Below are 19,875 nucleotides of genomic sequence, written 5' to 3'. Positions count from 1 at the left end.
GATGTTGTGACTTTAGTTAATCTCTCTTTGCATTGGAATATCCTTAGAATCAAGGACAAAGTCTTATTTTATATTTAAATTATGTGCAAAGCTACCCCTCTAAAGAGTAGTCAAAGTGTGTGTACCAAAAACAACAGAAGAAAGGTCTCACTTTGTTTACCACATTAATTTAGCTTAAACTTTAAAGAATTTATTAGTCCAGATTAATTTTCTTAATAAAACTGAATGACGTTCTCCCCACTTTACTAAAAGGAAAAAAAGAAAGACTTTCACCGAAAAGACAAAATAAGCAAAGGAAAAAACTGGATTTGCTTATGTTGCACAACTACTTCTCGAAATTAAAATGATATCCTTTCGTCATCTATGAATTTTTTATGTATACCAGCCAAGCAACCATGGAATCCAATGAAATTTGCTCAATAAATAATTGGTGCAGGAAAGGTAGTTTGTATACCATAGAATAACGATCAGCTTCTCAAGCTTTACAAGAAAAAGGAAAAAAGAGAAGCACCAAATAACAAGTTAATGGCTTCTTCATCCATTTTGTCTTGTAGGCCTTCTTATGATGTGTTTATCAATTTTAGAGGCCCAGATATTCAGACAAATTAACTTTGTCTCTCTGCTTTACTGATATGGAGAGTTTATGATCTGACCGGGTTCATACCTGGTCCGACCCTCGACCCCGGTCGAGACGGAGAAAACCGAATCGCTCCCGAGCGAACCGGATCCGAAGATGGCTTTTTGAAGAAGAAAGATTATTCGGCTGCAGCAAGCGTGCCCTAATCTTACTTATGGATTAGGGTAATCACCCCGATGACAATGAGACTCAAACTGACGGCTGCGGATAATCATCATCAAAGGGATAACTATCGCATAACCTAACGGTTATCTCAGGAGTCCTCTACTAGCCCAAACTAGTAGAAGTCTATCGCTCAACGGATCTTATTGATAAAGATCTAACGACTACCCGAAGAAGGCTCGAGTGCATCCAACGAAGGAGATTCGAAGGTACACTCTATATAAACCTCACTACCATACAAGGTGAGAGGGGGATCAATCGATCAAAAAGAATACTATCTGAGACTCAGGTTCAGATACATACTGATAGACCTAAACTATCAGCGTTCTACTATCTAGATCACCTTTCCCATTTCTTCATTCATTAGCTCTGTGCTTCTAGCAGCGCCGTTTGTGATTAAGTTCATCAAGCGACTTAGCCTTCGGAGGTGGACTCCCACCCGGCGGTCGGGCCACATCTGACGCTTTCGTTTTGCAGGACATCACGTGGAGATCCAAGGGCTGAGCAGATTTTGGACGCATCAATTGGCGCCGTCTGTGGGAAAGTTTTGAAAAAGCCATGGTGACTAGATCAGCAGCCATTGTACAACGCAATTCCGGTGTTCGGGATACCGGGGTGAATAATCCGGATATTCCCGGAAAGCCAAAATCCTATCGAGGTGGATAAAGGCCGGGGAGGACGTAATCTTCCTCCTGATACAATCCAAGATCAATTGGATCAGGTAAAGATTCAACTCTTGGAGGTGAGCCAAGCACTCCGCTTGCTCACCAGACGAGTGGTTTTACCACAAGAACACGATCAACACGATTCGGGGAGACGTGCATTGCCACGTGACCAAAGAATGGCTGAAGACCGGAATGTTGATCGGAATTTCCGTGAAGGAGACCGAGGACTTCGGAGGATTGATGATCAACCAAGGCGAGGCAATCGGTTCGACAGACCGCAAGAGAGTACAACCGATTCAAATACAAGGTTGGATCACTGCGGTAAGAACTCACTCACCCATCGTCGGAAGAACCGTTCGTGATGATCGAGCGATTCGTGACGAGAGAAACGTTCGTGAAGGACGGGCTATTCGTGATGATCGAGTAGCACGTGATGATCGTGTTAATCGAGGTAGTGATCATATTGTTGAAGATCACCCGACCCAGATTGGTCAAGAATTGGCCAACATCAATGAGAAGTTAGGGCAATTGGCGAAGGGAAGAATAAGCGAGGATATTTACTCGGTCATTCGGAAGACTCCTTTTGCTTTGAGCCAATTGCGGGATATCGGTTTCCCCATAACTTCCGTTTGCCTAGCTTCTCAACATTCGATGGCTCCGGAGATCCAACAGCTCACATCGGCTATTACCAACAGACCATGACAGTTTGAGTGTAATTCGATGAAATTTTATGTGGGGTTTCGGTTCATCTCTAACTGGGAGCGGCACAAAAGTGGTTTTCTAACCTCCCCTCGGGAAGGATCGTAAACTTTGACGAATTGGCGCGTCAATTCATAGGGCGATTCCAAGTGGGATACGAGTTAAGAAAACGGAAGAAACCTTGTTTCTTGTCAAACAAGGAAAGAACGAATCGATCGAGAGAATTTTTGAAAAGATTCAACAAAGTGACGATGGAGATAGAAAACTTGGATGAACAGGTAGCGAGAACCGCTCTATTCACGGGACTCACAAATCGGAAACTCCTGGAGTTATTACTACGGGATATACCCACGACTTTTCTTGAGTTGGTACGAGAGATGCTAGAAGCGGCTGAAGTCATGGAGATTCTAGATGCGCGCCAAGGAGATAATAAAGTCTCCAATAAGGAACAAAAGGCTCTGAGCGAACGAAGCCAAAGAAGAATGTTCGTGATCGGGTTGGAAGATCCCAACCTTGGCGCCAAAGATCCCCCGGCGAAGTGAGTACACTCCATTGAATGCTCCTCGGGCTGATATTTTGAATATCCTCAAAAGAAAAAAATATTTTGAAGTGGCTGCCTAAAATTCTTTTGAAACCCGAGAGAGCAGCGGGATCGGGAAAAGTATTGCCGATTCCACAAGGACTATGGTCATTATACTAATGATTGTCTTCATCGAAGGCGGATATTGAGAGATTAATATCTCGGGGACATCTGTCCGGGTTTGTTAGCGAGGAGAAGGGAGGAGCCACGTGGGCCACGGGCGGCTGCCCCTAAAAGGAATCGTTCGATTAGTTCGTAACGATCAAGGGAGGCCCCGAAGTCCAAAAAAGGCAAGGAGGTGATTGAAGCTGCTACTCGGTCACGGATCCTTACCATCTTCGGGGGTCCAGAGCCCGAATCATTCCGGAGTTTAAAAACCAAATCCAAATTCGTTAGAGCCGGGGAGAAGCGCGAAGCGGAAGAAGCCGAATGGTGAAGATTCTATCACCTTTAGCGAAGAAGACGAAAGAGACGTTTGTTTACCTCATGATGATGCTATAGTCATCAAGGTAGAGGTTGCACTACGGGAAGTGCATAGAGTATTGATTGATACGGGTCTGCAGCTGACCTAATTTCCTACGAAGTGTATCAAAAATTGAAGGTGGATCGGGACTTGATGAAACCTTCATCTACACACCTATATGGCTTTGCGGGGGTCATCTGCGGTGGCGGAAGGATCGGTTCAGTTGGATCTTTCCATTGGAAGTTTTCCCAAAGAAACAACTGTCCGAATCAACTTTTGGTGGTTCGAGAACTACCAGCCTATAATATGATTATCGGGCGACCATCTTTATCCAAGATAGGTGCTATTGTTTCGACAAAGCACCCGAAGATAAAATTCCCGACCGATATGGGAATTGGTCGGGTCTCCTCGACCCGGAAGATCTCTCGGCAGTGTTATGTGGCCTATTTAAAAGACAAGGAGGGTCCGAGGAAGGTTCTGCCCTCCCCATAGAAGTTCGAGATGATCGGGAAGAGACAGAGATGCAAAGGCCCGACCAAGAGAGAAAGCTGGAGCAAATCCATTGTGTACCGAGGATGCGAAAAAGATTACTTATGTCGGGTCCGAGCATTTGGAAGAGTTTAAAAACGAGTTGAAGTTATTTCTTCAACAGGGCTCATCCAATTGAGGTATTTACAACTTTTCCTCTTAGTAAAGTTCTTAACAAACCCGATTTGTCCGGAAGGATGGTATCCTGGTCGGTTGAGCTAAGTGAGTTCCAAGTGAGCTTTAAGCCCAGCCAAGCGCAATCAAGGCTCGGGCATTAGCCGACTTTGTAGTAGAAACTACCGCACCAGAGTGGAACCTACCATTGAAGATCCCATTATACCAACCACTTGGGAGGTATATGTGGATGGTTCGAGTAATAAAGATGGAGCAGCGACTGGAATTCTATTAAAAAGTCCAGCGAGATTTATTATTCGATATGCTTTGAGATTCGCATTTGATGCAAGTAATAACGAAGCGGAGTATGAGGCCACGATAGCGGGACTTCGGTTGTCAAAAGCATTAGCTATTGCAGATGTTACTATTTATAGTGACTCTCTCAACTTATAGTCAACCAAGTCCGGGGGAGTATGGCATTAAGGAACCACGCTTGCAAAAATATCGGGAGATAGTGCGGGCATTTCAGAACCAATTCCGAATTTGAAGATATCTCGGATTTCGAGGAATGAAAATTCGATGGCGAGATGAGCTATCCCGACTAGCCAATGCCAAGGAAAAGAATCTAGACCCTTCGGTCTACATTGAAGAGGTAACTTTTCCAAGTTATCATGAGAAAGAAATTTCTTATATTGAAGCGAACGTTCTTTGGATGGATCCAATAATTGAATATCTAAGAGATGACAAGTTACCCGAGGATCCAGTAGAGGCAAGGTTGATCAAGATTCGATCAACTAGATTTGTCATTCGAGAATGGGAGACTATACAAAAGATCTTATGCTGGACCCCTTATGAGATGTATAAGCCCCGAAGGAGCAAAATCAGCTTTGGCTGAGGTTCATGAAGGAATTTGTGGCGCTCACATGGGTGGCGAGCCCCGGCCCACAAAATTCTAAGACTTGGGTTATATTGGCCTAAGATCCAAGAGGCTGCTATGGACTACGTTCGTCGATGTAGTAACCTGTCAAATTCATGCTACAAGATCGAAGCGCCCGGCGGAAATTATGACTTCAATTCTAAATCCTATTCCCTTTGCAATGTGGGGAATTGATATCATGGGCAAATTCACCAAGGCATCGGGCGGACGGGAATATCGATAGTAGCAATTGATTACTCCACAAAATGGGTAGAAGCCGCATGCATCGGCGACAATTACCGAGAGAAAAAGTGGAGAAATTTGTGCTTGAATCAATCATATATTGCTTTGGGATTCCAAAGATAATTGTCATGACCATGGTACTCGGTTCGATTGTCCACAATTTGAGCAATTCTGTGGAACATATATGATCGAGCATCGTATGTCCTCGGTGGCATACCCCCAAAGCAATGGCCAGGTAGAGGTTACTAACCGAACGCCTCTTGGAAGGAATAAAGAGAAGACTCGAAGCCGACAAAGCTTCTTGGGTCGAAGAACTACATAATGTACTGTGGGCTTATAGAACTACGGTTCGAACACCTACAGGAGAAACTCCATTCAGGTTGGCGTATGGATCCGAAGCATTGGCACCTGTGGAGATAATGGCGGGGACGTTACGGGATCGTGAGTTCAAGGAAAAAGCAAATGAACAAGGACTGCTTGATAGTCTTGATTTGTTGGACGAAGTTCGGGCAAAGGCAATAGCACGAACTCAACATTATCAAAGAAGGATAGCGTCTCATTATAATACTCGAGTGAAGAATCGTCGGTACTTAGCCGGAGATTTGGTGTTGAGAAACACCCTAGCTTCCGACCCACGTCACCAAAGAAAGTTAGACCCTTCCTGGGAAGGACCTTATATGGTTGTGAAACCGGTCGGTTCAGGAGCTTACAGGCTGAAGAACATTGATTCCCAGAAAGAGTTGGATCCTCCGTGGAATGCTAGGCATCTCAAAAAGTTTTATCCTTGAGGATGATTTCGATTTTGTTCGTGATGTAATCATTTTCAACTCAATCAATGCAATTTTTGGTTTTCAACAAACTATCTTTTGATTGGGGGGCATCATACACCACATTCAAGAACAAGATCCAACTATAAGGCATCGGATGAAAATTCGTGTGGGTCCTTCAACACTGCAACGCTTATGGAAAATTTTTCAAACTTTCTTAAGTCGGGGCATCGGATGAAAATCCGAGTGAGTTCCTTTTGCAAGGCATCGGTTTGATACCCGAGTGAGTTCCTTCGAGATTTATTGAATTTTTGAATTATCCTTAAGTATAAGGCATCGGTTTAAAACCCGAGTGAGTTCCTTCTCAGACTTATTGTATTTCTCCGGAAATCCTTAAGTATAGGCATTGTTTCAGACAACTAAGACCTAATGCAACGACGATTCAAGTGGCTAGCAAAGTTCAAAGATAAAGTAATTTCTTATTTCTTCGGAAGATCCAAAGAGGCTAGTATCAAAATAATTACAAGAGCTGGATACAATCTTTGATCAAAGAAGAAAGTCATTATAGGTGACTGTTAACAAGTTATACAAGATCAACGCGACTTTGCTAGAACAAACATATGAGTCAACCATTGGTGGGGAGTCAAGGAAAAGAAGAGAAGAAATGAGGATTACAAAAATATTTCGATATCCCAGAAAATCCTCCGCAATTTCATACTCTTTGTCCAGCTTGTCCGAGAGAAGAATGGTCCTTGACCAAACTCGCATTCGGCACAAGCTCGTCATAATTGACTTCTTCCAGCGGAGAATAAACAGAGAATCTTCCGAGATATTGCATAATATCCGGATCGGAAGGTGGAGGATCAATCTTATCCTTGGTCCAATCGGGAGGAGGAATACCCGGGTCGGTAAATACTTCGGGATGGCAAACAACATTGTAGGGAGTCGTATCAAAATGAGGATCTTTCCTTAATATTGATTCCCATACTTCGTTCTCACCATCCCGATACGCCTGCAAGTTATAAGCATTCAAGCATATCAACAAAAGGCTTACCGTGTAAATACTTGAAGACGCAGGCTCTGCGAACATCGATTGGAAGGGATTCGGGCAAAGGAACGACAGTGCTTGCCTTTCGGGTAATGTTTCAGATCCTTTAGCTCCCGACTTTCCAACCGTCCGCTCCAGTCGCGCCGGATCTTCTCCCCGGCATCATCCAAGTCCGACCGAAGACGACCAATCATCGAATTCTTTTCTCCGCCACCTCCCAAGCTAGATTCCGAAGGCGAGCAATCTCAACATCTTTAGCTTCGGAGATTTCCCGAAGCCTAGAAACTTCATTGCTCAACCTCATCGAGTCTAGTAACTTGCTTCCACTTGGTTGTGGAAGTTACCAAGCAAGACTCCCCGCAAACAACTTTCGAGTTAGCGAGGAGCAGAGAAGTATTTTTTCAAAATCGGAGGATAATGAAGAACGACTTACATCACCACCGGTGACTTCGTAAAGACTTCATCCGGAAGTTTGGAAAGAACTGCGCTCTCGGAAGTCATTCGAGCAGCGAGACACCATTCCAACGCTCGTCAAACTCGTTTGACACTAATTCAAGCGAAGGATGAGAAGGACGAACTACACCAAGCAAAGGCTGAGCTTCATCACTTGTCATCCGACGGCGCTTCCTCGGTAGCAAAATCCTCCAACTCGGAAGGAGAGGAGGAGGATGCCAAACAAGCATTGGAGTTAGAAATAGGAGCAACACTGCTGGGACCACACCTTCTTCGACGCCAACATAGTTGCCTCGGATGCCCGAAGAGTCTCCTTCGGGGGTGCACCGACAAAGCTCACCAACAAAGCTCACCAGCAGGATTGCCGGCAGCACCATCGGCAACGGAGTGATCAAGATCTTCCCGGGAAAGACGAGCGGTCACTTCGAGCAAAGGAGGCACAGGACAGCATCAACCAGGAAGCTGCAGGGAATCGACTTGAAGATTCACCGCCAGCACCGCCTTACGCTTGGAGGATTCACTATTACGAGATTTTGCTCGATAAAGTCCGGTTGATCTTGGGAGCCACTATGCAAAAAAAAAAAAAAAAAAAACAGCCGTATCGGTCGAAATAAACGACAAAGCAACAATGGGGAAACCCTAGTTTTCTAAAAGCTTCAACGCACCACAAACTAAACCCCCAAGTATAACTACCGGGGGGCGTGGGAGAGAGGGAAAAGAGATGAGAAATCAAAAAACTCACTTGTTCGTAAATGGATAGAGCTGTCGTTGGAGTACGAGGAATACGGAGGCAGCCGAAGGACGAAAGGTTGCTTTGGCACTTTAGCAAATCTATCTTGCAGAAGTCGGGATAGATGGAGAGTACCCACGAAGGCTTTAAATAGCCTCAGGTATAAGATGACGGTTGAAGGCTAAGGACAACCGACGACCCAGATCGAAACGACGCTTCGAAATCCGCAAAAAGCAGGATCGACGGTCGAAGGAATGCCACATGGAAACATGTGGAAGCGAGCACCTGATGCAGAGAAACCTCCAATCGTCGCACTGCCATTAAAATAATGGATGTATTTCCGATTCATTGGAAACAGTGAATGATACACAAAAGCGAGAAAACGTTTGAACTTCGCAGTAGGGAAACGTGCGGACTTTGCAATAAATGAAGTAGTGGGGAAGATTAACGCATCTTCCCGAAACGCATCTTCACAATATTTCTACAAGATCATTATTCGGCGAAGAATGAAGAGTTAAGTGATGAGTTTTATCATTAATACTTTGATATTCAAGGCAATACTTCGGCAGGAGACGAGGAAATTTTGAGGCCAACATGAATTAAGAAATGTCTATTCATTATTTTGAGGGTATATCTTTACAAAAGAACAACTCCCTAAGCCTTTTCTTCATTGTTGCCCGAGGGACCCTGGTCGGGATGACTTTTCTCGAGACCATGAGAAGAGCCTTCCTCAAGAGTGGCATCGGCTGAATCCTCTACAGCAACAACTTGAGACTCGGCTTGTGATTTCTACTCTGGAAGTGCCGGCTCGTCATCTAGATATGCCTTATATTGAGGGTCAGCTGGAAAAGGATCATCTACTCCCTGAGCCCAGTCTGGGAGATCCATACCAACTTTCCCGAAGACCTCTGGGTGGCATACCTCACGAAAAGGAGCAGTGTCGAAGTCGGGGATCGTTCCAAGGATCTGCTCCCCAAACGTCGTTCTGCCCCATGCGGTAAGCCTGAATGTTGTAGAAACCTAGCAATTCGGAGAAAGGTACGTTGTTCATGTATTTCCGAATGCACTCCTTCCGAAGGTCTGGCTTTATATGCTTAGGCTTGCTAGGGATTGCCAACTTCAGATGTTCTTCGAGATCCCTACTTTTGATCTCAAGGCTGTCACCAAACAACGTGGCAGCTGCCTTTTGCTTCCCCCGGCCTCGCGCTCGGCAGCAGAGACGCGAATTCTTGAAGCTTCAAGAGTTTCCTTGAGGGAGATCACTTCTTCCTCATGCTTTTTCTGCAGCTCCACCATAGCTGCAGTCAGCTGGTCTATTTCGGAATTGGCATTGGCCAATTTCTCTTCACAAGTTTGCAGCAAGGAGCTGGTGCGACCAACCCGGCTCAATGCTTCCATGTGTTGATAAAAGCTCAACACAAGCATTCCTGGGAAGACGGAAGATATCAGAAGAAGTCATAAGAAACTATGAAAACATAAGTAAGCAAGAAGACCGTTACCTTGTAGATTGACTAACAAGGGAGGTGTCATCCAGGGCTTCAAATTCCCGGCGATCGAAGGAGCAAGACCGAGGGAGCTCCACTCTGCAGCTTTCTCGAGATCCCGAGTAACCCCGTCGGTCATCTTCGGGGTCCACCGGGGGATGAAGACTTCCTCACCATCCGTCGAAGCTTTGGATTTTTTGTTGGAGGGAGCATCAATTGTGTCATGCCTCCTCTTGGTTCGGACGGAGGAGGAGACGGTAGCCCTTTCCACCATTGGTTTCTTCCCTTTACCCGAAGCATCAGCTACAGCCCGATATTCCCGATACCCCCGTAAGAGGGGTCGGGAGAAGGAAGAGAAGCCTCTTGATCTGCAGTCAAGACCCCGGGCGATCGTTGTTCGGCTGTCACAACGGCCCTAGCGGCCTTCACCCGCAGGCTTTCGGGGTTCGTTCGGGGGAGGCACCGCAAAGAAGAAGGACAAGAATCAGAATTCAAGACATATCACTTCACCAAATCAAAGGATGATGGTTAGAAGCTCACAATGAGCCAAGCCCCAAGATCTAAGGATGGAGTTATACTCCATTTCATATCCATGTATCTCTTGATACCACGGAATGGATTTGATCTTCCCGATGGCCGCCTCGTCTTCTTTGGATAAGGGAAGGCCCCGGTTACTTTCGGACGAAGAAGTAAACCTCCTCCAGTGCGGTCGGGAAGTTAAGATCCGATGGAGGCGCTCGACGGAAAAAGTATCGTTCGCGCCATCTTTTGTGGTTAGAAGGGCAAGTTCCTTTGACAATGATGCTACCCCTCCAATCAAGTTCAGCCTTATTGCGTTTGGAAAGAAAGACCCATCCGGGAGGATGGGAGATAGAAAGAACATGAAAATGTACAAAAAGAGAAAGAGATGGCGTGATGCCAAGCTCAAAACACAAACCCAAGAAGCCGACGATGAGACGCCAGCTATTGGGGAGAAGCATTCCGGGACAAATGTTCCAGTTGATTCAAAATCATGGAGAATAAAGGATTAAAAAAGGGAAAGTGAACCCCACTTTCCCAGTGCATCTATGTACAGAGAAAATTCAGCCGAAAGGGATGAATCAACCCTCTCATCGGGGTGGGGAGCCCTAACTCGATAGGAGGAAGGAAGGTCAAAATCTTGGACAGCTGGAAGAAGGGTTTCTCCATTATAAATGGAAGGAACAGAGCCAGTGCCCACCATTGGACCCGGAGGTTTGAGGTTGCCTAGAAGAATCAACGATCTTGGAAGATCCAGACTCGACAAGGACAGGGGAAGTTTCGGTTTTTCTTTCAAAACCTTTTTGAGAAACTTCAGCGAACTCCTGCCAGAGGACGGTTAGGGTTTTATTATCACTATCCGATCGTTCGGGAGCAGGAGAGGCAAAAGCATCATCGCTATCACCAGCATGGGGTACTAAAGAAGCCCTATCGTCCGCCATTACTCGTTTCAATAAACTACAAAAGGAAAAGACCAAGAAACTTACCGATTTAGTGAGACGGAAGCTTGAGTGCGAGAAGGCGCGAAGCGGACTACAAAGGTTCAAATTCCAGACAGGAAGAATGAAACCTACGAAGACAACGAACCGCTTTAAAACTCCCGCACGAGTGTTCGGGAATCTGAACGATCGAGATTGATTCAAAATCAACGATCAAGATTCGAAGACGTTTTGAAAGTTTGAACTCACGAATCCGAAATAGGCGTTCGGAAACCGTCGCTTGGATGACGTGAGCCACGACAGATCAACTGCAACGAAGACATGTGGCCTTACACTCACAACGCTCGAGGAAAAGTGACCACCCCATTAAAAGTGATATAAAATTAAATAAAACACACAGAAAATAATCACCCGACGACAAACCCAGGTTAAAAACCAAGCCCTCGGGATCGATCGAACGCTTGGTCTCGGGGGCTAGTGATATGGAGAGTTTATGATCTGACCGGGTTCATACTTGGTCCGACCCTCGACCCCGGTCGAGACGGAGAAAACCGAATCACTCCCGAGCGAACCGGATCCAGAAGATGGCTTGCTGAAGAAGAAAGATTATTCGGCTGCAAGCGTGCCCTAATCTTACTTATGGATTAGGGTAATCACCCGCTGATGACAAGAGACTCAAACCGACGGCTGCGGATAATCATCATCAAAGGGATAACTATCGCATAACCTAACGGTTATCTCGAGAGTCCTCTACTAGCCCAAACTAGTAGAAGTCTATCGCTCAACGGATCTTATTGATAAAGATCTAACGACCACCCGAAGAAGGCCCCCCCCCCCCAAAAAAAAAAAAGCAAACACACAAAAAAAAAAAAAAAACCTCACTACCATACAAGGTAGAGAGGGGGGATCAATCGATCAAAAGAATACTATCTGAGACTCAGGTTCAGATACATACTGATAGACCTAAACTATCATCGTTCTGCTATCTAGATCACCTTTCCCGTTTCTTCATTCATTAGCTCTGTGCTTCTAGCAGCGCCGTTTGTGATTAAGTTCATCAACTGACTTAGCCTTCGGAGGTGGACTCCCGACCCCAGCGGTCGGGCCACATCTGACGCTTTCGTTTTGCAGGACATCACGTGGAGATCCAAGGGCTGAGCAGATTTTGGACGCATCATTTACCGAGCTCTGACGAGTTAAATTTACAATTCAATTGCAGGGAAGACTTGTTGATTTTATTGTCAAAGGTGTTGGGAGAAGCAACCCAACTGTCACTGGTGATCAACAAACTCAAACTCAAAGACATCAGAGAAATGTCTGCTGCCATATATGGCAAATGAGATTTGTCCATTGCGTCTTAAGGCTCGAAGCCAGCGTCCAGCATCTCCATTGCTGCCTTTTCTATTAACAATTCAGATAGAAAATACCATCATCTGATGAGACCTTGCTGAAACACAGGAGTGTCATTTATCTCAAGGTCATGCCATTCTGCCTCTATTCATTGACGTTTGAGGAAATGTGTGTCTGCTGAAGTCAGATTTTGAAGAATGCTTTTTAAAGGTGGGGAAACAGGATTACATCCTAAAGAGAGATTCAAGCATTCGGAGAACCTGTGTAACATGAAGCCAACAATATAAGCACAACATTTGCAGGTCGGTAGTGTGTGGTGCTCTAAAGCCCATTCTATAGGAAGTCTCAACTTACATTCAAGTTCATCTCAATTTCGTAAATACACCTCGTTTCTCAGTAAGCTCATTCTCAATTTTGGTAATCAATGGAAATGTGCACACATTGAAAACAAATTAAGGCAGCCCAATCTAGATGAATTTGATCAATTTTGAGCCCAACCAGCTTCATCAGGGTTACTCTGGATTGGATGAAACTCCACTTGACATACTAAACTGATAACTCTTCCAAACTATATCCAATCCCTCCCGAGGTAACAGAATCAAACTCATTGCCTACCTCATGTATTTTCCTTATCACTATCAATTAGTTACGTACAGATTAAGGGTTACCAAATTTTTGGGCTGAGAATAACACTGATCTTGAATTTTGAACTACTTGGATACGACTCTTTTGATGATTCTATGAATCCTACATTGATTGGTAGATGTTGTGAGTTAGGTTAATCTCTCTTTGCATTCGAATATCTTTAGAGTGTGCGTTGGCCTGGACTTCAGTTCCCAAAAACAACAAAAGAAAGGTCTCATCACTTCCGGATTAATTGTTTTAATAAGAACTGAATGACGTTCTCCCCACTTTACCAAAAAGAAAAAAGAAGAAAGACTTTCGCGGAAAAGACAAAATAAGCAAAAGAAAAAAGTGGATTTGCTTGTGTTGCACAACTACTTTTCGAAATTAAAATGATATCCTCTCGTAATCTTTCTTATGTATATTTTTTTTTATATACCAGCCAATCAACTAGGGAATCCAATGCGATTTGCATAATAAACAATTGATGCACGAAACGTAGTTTGTATACCCAAGAAGAAGCGATCAGCTCCTCAAGCTTAATTTACAAGAAAAGGAAAAAAGAGAAGCACCAAATACTCCTCTGCGACTGCAAGTTAATGGCTTCTTCATCTACTTTATCCTGTCGACCTTCTTCTTATGATGTGTTCATCAATTTCAGAGGTCCAGATACTCGAACAAATTTCGTCGCTCTGCTTTCTACAGCTCTGATGAAAGAAAAAATCCATACCTTCATAGATAGTGAAGAACTCTGGGAAGGAGAAGCGATTTGCCACTCTCTTGAGAGAGCAATTCAAGGGTCTGAAATCTCAATTCCTGTCATCTCCAAAACCTACGCACATAGCAAATATTGTCTCTTGGAGCTTGCTGAGATTTGGAAGTGTCATTTATCTCAAGGTCAAACCATTCTTCCCATATTCATTGATGTTCAGCCACGAGATGTTCGACATCAGACCGGAAGAAGCTTTGAGGGACCATTTCAGGAACATCAGGAGAAGTACAATTCTGAGGATGTTGAGAGATGGAAGAATGCTTTGACAGAGGTCGGGAAACTCAAGGGATGGACCCTCGAGGGAAATGCAACTCCTGCGTAAGTATCATATTTTTAACTTGAGAAATTACCTTCTTCTTGTTGTTTATCAAATTAGAACTGTATGGTTCATGTAGTTTCCTTTCTATACGTGGAGTGACCTAGTTGTGAGATAAATGGGAAAAATAAACAGTACAAACACTGAAACACACCATTGCCTTTGTTTTGTAACAAGAATAGATTTCTCATTTTTATACCCGTTACTGTCATTAAATTATTGCTTATTATTTTCAAAGATTTAAGGAATTTATTTATTCCTTTTTCAGAGATATGCATATTCTTATTTATTGCTTTGATTCACTCTTTACTCTGAGAAATTGCAGGGATCAATTAAAGTTAGTCGAGTTAATTGTTCGTAGGGCTTCCAGAGAACTAAATAACGTCCCGTTGGATGAATGTAAACATCCTGTTGGAATCGATTCACATATTGATATCCTACTTCCTATGTTAAATGTTGGTTCTGATGATGTAAGATTTATTGGACCAAAAAAAAAAGATGTAAGATTTGTGGCAATCTGTGGCATGGGCGGTCTGGGAAAGACAACTATTGCAAAGGCTGTCTATAATTGCATCTCTGCAAGCTTTAATGGGAGTTGCTTTCTCGCTAATGTGAGAGAAGAAGCTTCACGAGGTGATCAAGGATTAGTTTCTCTTCAAAACCGGCTTCTTAAAGATATCTTGGGCAAGGAGCTAGACATTAGCAGTGCTTCTCGAGGATCAAAATTGATAGAACAAAGACTTCATAGAGAAAAAGTTCTTCTCATTCTTGATGATGTCAATGATTACACGCAACTTGATGCATTAGCCCGTGGTATCAATTGGTTTGGTGAAGGCAGCAGGGTTATCATTACAACTAGAGATGAGCATTGTTTGAATGTGAATAAAGCTGATACAGATATTAAAATATATGAGCCTGAGGAACTAAATTCTGAGAATTCTTTGCAACTCCTTAGTTTGCATGCTTGTAACCCTCCAGAGGATTATACTAAGCTTATGCATGAAGTTGTGAGCCATGCTGTGGTGGGTTACCCTTGACCCTAGAAGTGTTGGGTTCTTTTCTTTGTGACAAGAACAAAGAAGAATGGGAAAATACATTAGGTGGATTGAAAGATATCCTTGATAACAAGGTCTCTGGAATGTTGATAAGAAGCTATGAGGATAAAGTATTTGCAAGGTTGATGATAAGTTACAACAAATTAAGTGACAATGCAAAAATCATATTTCTTGATATTGCTTGCCATTTCATTGGATGGTATGTAGATGATGTGAAAACGTTGTGGGAAGCTTGTGAATTGAATCCAATATTAGCCATAAAAGAACTCACCCAAATGCACCTCTTGGAGATTAGTGAATTCCGGATCTTGAGCATGCATGATGAACTTCGACTTATGGGGATGAGAATTGCCTCGATGAACAACAATGGGGATCATTCGAAAAGTACTAGATTGTGGTCTGATGATGAGATCCTAAAAGCATTTGAAAAAGACAAGGTGAGTGCCATCCTTTTTTCTAAATTTTTTTATTTTATTTTTTTATTACAAATATTAATCCTAATAAGAGAATGTTACTCCATCTGATGGTCAAAGATGGGCAACAAACACAGACAAGGGTTAAAGTCTAAGCAATAGCACAAAAATACAAAGGTCAAGACAACTTTGATCTATACCTCGTAAGATGTAGGACAATATGGAAGTTCTGGGTAGCACCCTATTAAACAAGGTTGTACATTTTTTATTTTGGGGGAGGGGGGGAAGAGATTTGTATGCTTCAAATTTTTCTTACTTGAATACTATTTTTCTTACTTGAATACTATTTTTCTGCTATAGGCCACTCAAATGGTTGAGGTTATTCTCCTTCTAAATAAAATGCAAAAAGATGATTTAAGCTTTGATGACTTTGCAAAGATGCCCAATTTGAGGATTCTCCAGCTTCTAAGTAAGAATAGTATCAGACCAATTACTGGGAATTTTTCAAAACTTCCTTCCAAATTAAGATGGTTAGAATGGTCGGACCACACTTTGAAAATTCTACCAGCCAATTTTTATCATGAGGAGCTAGTTCATCTTAGCTTGTCAGCCAGCATCAACCAAGCTTGGAATGATGGACCTCAAAATATTGAAAAGGTAGAATATTGTAATTTTATCTTTTCAATTGTTTGACTATCAAATTTGAAAGACTGCTATTTTATATGTATTATTTTGTTTGACAGCGGTTTCAAAAATTGAAGATTCTTTGTCTCCAATCCTTCGATCATTTCTCAGTCTCTTCCAACTTCTTCTTGTGGTTTCCATGCTTACAAAGACTAGATTTCCGTGGCTGCAATTATCTTTTGCAACTACCGGAGAGCATGTGTCAGATGGTTTCTCTCAAAATTCTTATTCTCAATGGGTGTCGGTCTTTCAACAAGTTGCCTGTGTCCATTGGTAATCTGAAACATTTGGTTGAGCTTTTGGTAGGTAAGACAGAGATTGAGGAATTGCCGGATGGTGTAGCGCAGTTAGAGAAGCTTGAGAAACTAAATGTTTCAGGATGTGATAAACTGGCAAGACTACCGACCTCAATGGGTAGACTGAGATTGCCTTGCTTAGACTTGACAGGTACAATAATTTTGAAATTACCGGATGATTTTTCAAAGCTCTCGTGCTTAGAGGTATTAAAAATGAGCATGGCCTCCTCACAGCAAGATGAAATAGGCGACAACCGGATGCTTCAACCACTTCAAATCAGCGAGAGTAGTTTTCCTTGTCAGCTTCAAGAGCTATATTTGGAAGGCTACATGAACCTTGAATCTCTCCCAAGGCTTCCCTCCACTTTAACTACTTTAAAAGTTTGGAACTGTAATTCACTGCAGTTAATTTCTAATCTTTCAGACCTGGTATTATTGAAGAAATTATCAATCCATGGTTGCAAATCACTGGAAAGATTACCTGATTTGTCAAACCTTTCGAGATTGAAGAAACTTTATTTTAGTTGTGAAAATCTCAATGAGATTTCTTGCATTGAAGGGACAAAATCCTTGGAAAAGTTGACTGTAAATTATTTCCCCAGATTAAAAGAGTTACCAGATTTGTCAAATCTGAAGAGGCTGAGGAAATTATGCATCCACAATGCTGAAAACCTAGAGAAACTTTAGGGTTTCGAAGGAATAGAATTGTTGGAAGAGTTGACTTTGGAGAAATGCCCCAAATTAAGAAAGTTACCAGATTTGTCAAACCTGAAGAAATTGTGGAGATTGGATGTTATTCATTGTGAAAATCTAGAGGAAATTCAGGGCCTGGAAGGAACAAAATCCTTGAAAGATTTAGGGGAGGACAGTTGCAACCAATTTTCACAGTTGCCAAATTTCTCAAACCTGAAAAGATTGAGGGAAGTACGCATTCGCCATTGTGTAAATCTAGAGAATATCCAGTGCATCAAAGAAGCAGAATCCTTGGAATATTTGGAAATTAAAGGTTGCCATAAGTTAACAGAGTTACCTGATATATCACACCTAGAAAGATTGAGCCATATATCTATTTCAGATTGTATAAATCTAGAGAAAATTCGCTGCTTTGAAGGAGCTCAATCTTTACAAAAGTGTGTGGTCACTGGTTGTGACAAATTGATAGAGACAAGGAGGAAAATATCCGGGCAGGTACTTTTATTCTTCTCTTGTCCTGTAACTTTTTTATTCTTTTTCCTTCTGGGGGACACCAATTAATTGATTGATAGGAATTTACAATTCAAATGCAGGGAAGACTTCTTGATGATATTGTCGAAGGTGTCGAGGGAAGCAGCCAAATTGTCACTGGTGATCAAGGGTCCACAATTCTGTGTATTGTTTTTGCATCGAGATATAGGAAAAGCCTGGAACAGCAAAGGTTTCATGTTAAAGCTTATATCCATCGTCAAGGAGTAAGATGGATTCACTTTGAACATTCCATTAGATTTGAGGACCAAATTGAATTCACTAGTAAGGGAGACATAATCTACATCCACCATTTCAAAGGCTTCGATTGGTTTGGGTTTCCGCTGGAAAGCAATGATGCTATTGAGGAATTGACTGTAACTAGAGGCTACAGCCCAGTGAAATTTTGTAGGGTATTGTTCGAAGATAAGGATTCAGAACAACAAATGCCTGACAAACAATCCAGTGCCAAGTTGGTAGCAGATTTCTTTAGATGGTCGGATGGTAACAATGATGAGGTGGTGAAGGAAGAAGAAAGTGCCCACGAAGAGGTGGAGGAGGAAGATGGTGGGTCGATGTCGTCGTCGTGGAGTGAATCTAGTGCTGATGACGGAAACAAGACAGATGCTGGCCCAGAGACCTGCAGTTGCTTTGTTGCAGTGAAAGCAGTTTGGCATTGTTTCTCCAACTGTTTCAGTTCTACTGGGTTTTTGTTATGAGGCCACCCTATTCCCCTCTAAAGAAAAAGGTTTCCGGTGATCTTGGTCTGGTAAAGAGATTGAGATATGTTACTAGTGCATGGAATCTACTGTACATGTCCTTTTTTGGCTTTTAGAGAGGTAAGAGGATAATTTATTTAAGGAAATAATACAACTTATGTTTGGCTCTACTCTAGATGTCCTTTTGATGAGAGTTTGTACATCATTTCTGGGTATTTTTAAGATATCTTCATTGTAATCTTTTTAATAGACAGAGTAAAATTTCTTCAACTCTATCCATGGCACATCTCATTGATGCATTAGTCTTATTGTTATACCATTCTGATTAGGATACAAGATAATTATAAGATGGAAAAGTTCAATTAACATTCACGAAAGAATCAGTAAAATCAAGAAGTTTGAATTTCCAAATGAAAATAAAAATGCCTGTACCGTTCAGAGATATGACTGTGAGTCGAAAATGTACGTCCAGACTCAATCAAGAACATCAGAAAAACGTATGCTGTTGTATATGGCAAATGAGATTTGTCCATGGTTTCTAAGGCTTGGAGCTAGTGTCCAACATCTCCATTGCTGTCTTCTCTATTAACTATTCAGCTAGCTAATAATATCTCTATGCATATCATTCTATCTATTCATTGATATTTGAGGAAATGTGAGTCTGCTGAAGTCAGATTGAAGAATGCTTTGACAGAGGTAGGGAAACAGGATCAAGACCCAAAGAGAGATGCAAGCATTCGGAGAATCTGTGTATATACATATGATTTCTCAGTAAAGTCATTCTTAATTTTGGTAAGAAAATGTGCATGGTATAACACATTTAAAACAAAAGCACCAATCTAAGTGAATTTTATCAATTTTGAGCACAACCAGCTTCATCAGGATTACTCTGGATTGGATGAAACTCCACACGGCATACTAAACTGACAACTCTTCCAAACTACTCGACCTATGAAGTGGAGACAGGTGTGTCATCTTGTGCTCCCCATTCAGTCCAAGATCTATCATAAACAGCAGCATCACTCTTCCCAAGCCGATGGAGACCCTGCAAGACAATCGAACATAAGCACTATTTTCCAAATGTCATAATCCAGAAGAACAGTTCAGCACCTAGCAGATCTATATCTCTTATTTTTTGCACAGAGAACTCACCAGTGCAATAATTAACACAAGCTGTTACACTAGTACCACAAGACGTAACCACAGGTTTATCCAAGGAGATGCCTGAAAACAGAACATTACAATTAAGAATATAAGTATAAAAAAGACCAAATATCTGCTGGTTGCCACCAAAGAAACTATCACAACATAAATATGACCATATAAATATTTAGAATTCTACAACTATATGAGTAATCATGCAAGAGAAGCTCAACATAGATATGACTGGGCTCACCATAAATATAACTATATAAATATTTAGAATTCAAGGACTGCATAACTAATCATGCAAAACAAGCTACATAAGGATAGAAGAGC

General features: G+C 42.3%; 1 pseudogene across 1 annotated transcript; it reads left to right on the top strand.

The window, feature by feature from the left end:
- Positions 1-13,444: 13,444 nt before the first annotated feature.
- Positions 13,445-18,668, top strand: LOC149005662 (TMV resistance protein N-like; annotated as a pseudogene). The gene is made up of 6 exons (XR_016175549.1): positions 13,445-14,010; positions 14,334-15,500; positions 15,837-16,133; positions 16,220-17,034; positions 17,242-17,644; positions 17,743-18,668. The product of XR_016175549.1 is annotated as a TMV resistance protein N-like (transcript).
- The last annotated feature ends 1,207 nt before the right edge of the window (positions 18,669-19,875 follow it).

The sequence above is a fragment of the Hakea prostrata genome, chromosome 9, assembly GCF_041222555.1.
Source record: "Hakea prostrata isolate BN-2017 chromosome 9, UWA_Hpros_2, whole genome shotgun sequence".
Taxonomy (NCBI): domain Eukaryota; kingdom Viridiplantae; phylum Streptophyta; class Magnoliopsida; order Proteales; family Proteaceae; genus Hakea; species Hakea prostrata.
Note: the sequence above shows the minus strand (reverse complement) of the source record. Positions and strands in the feature narration are given on the sequence as shown.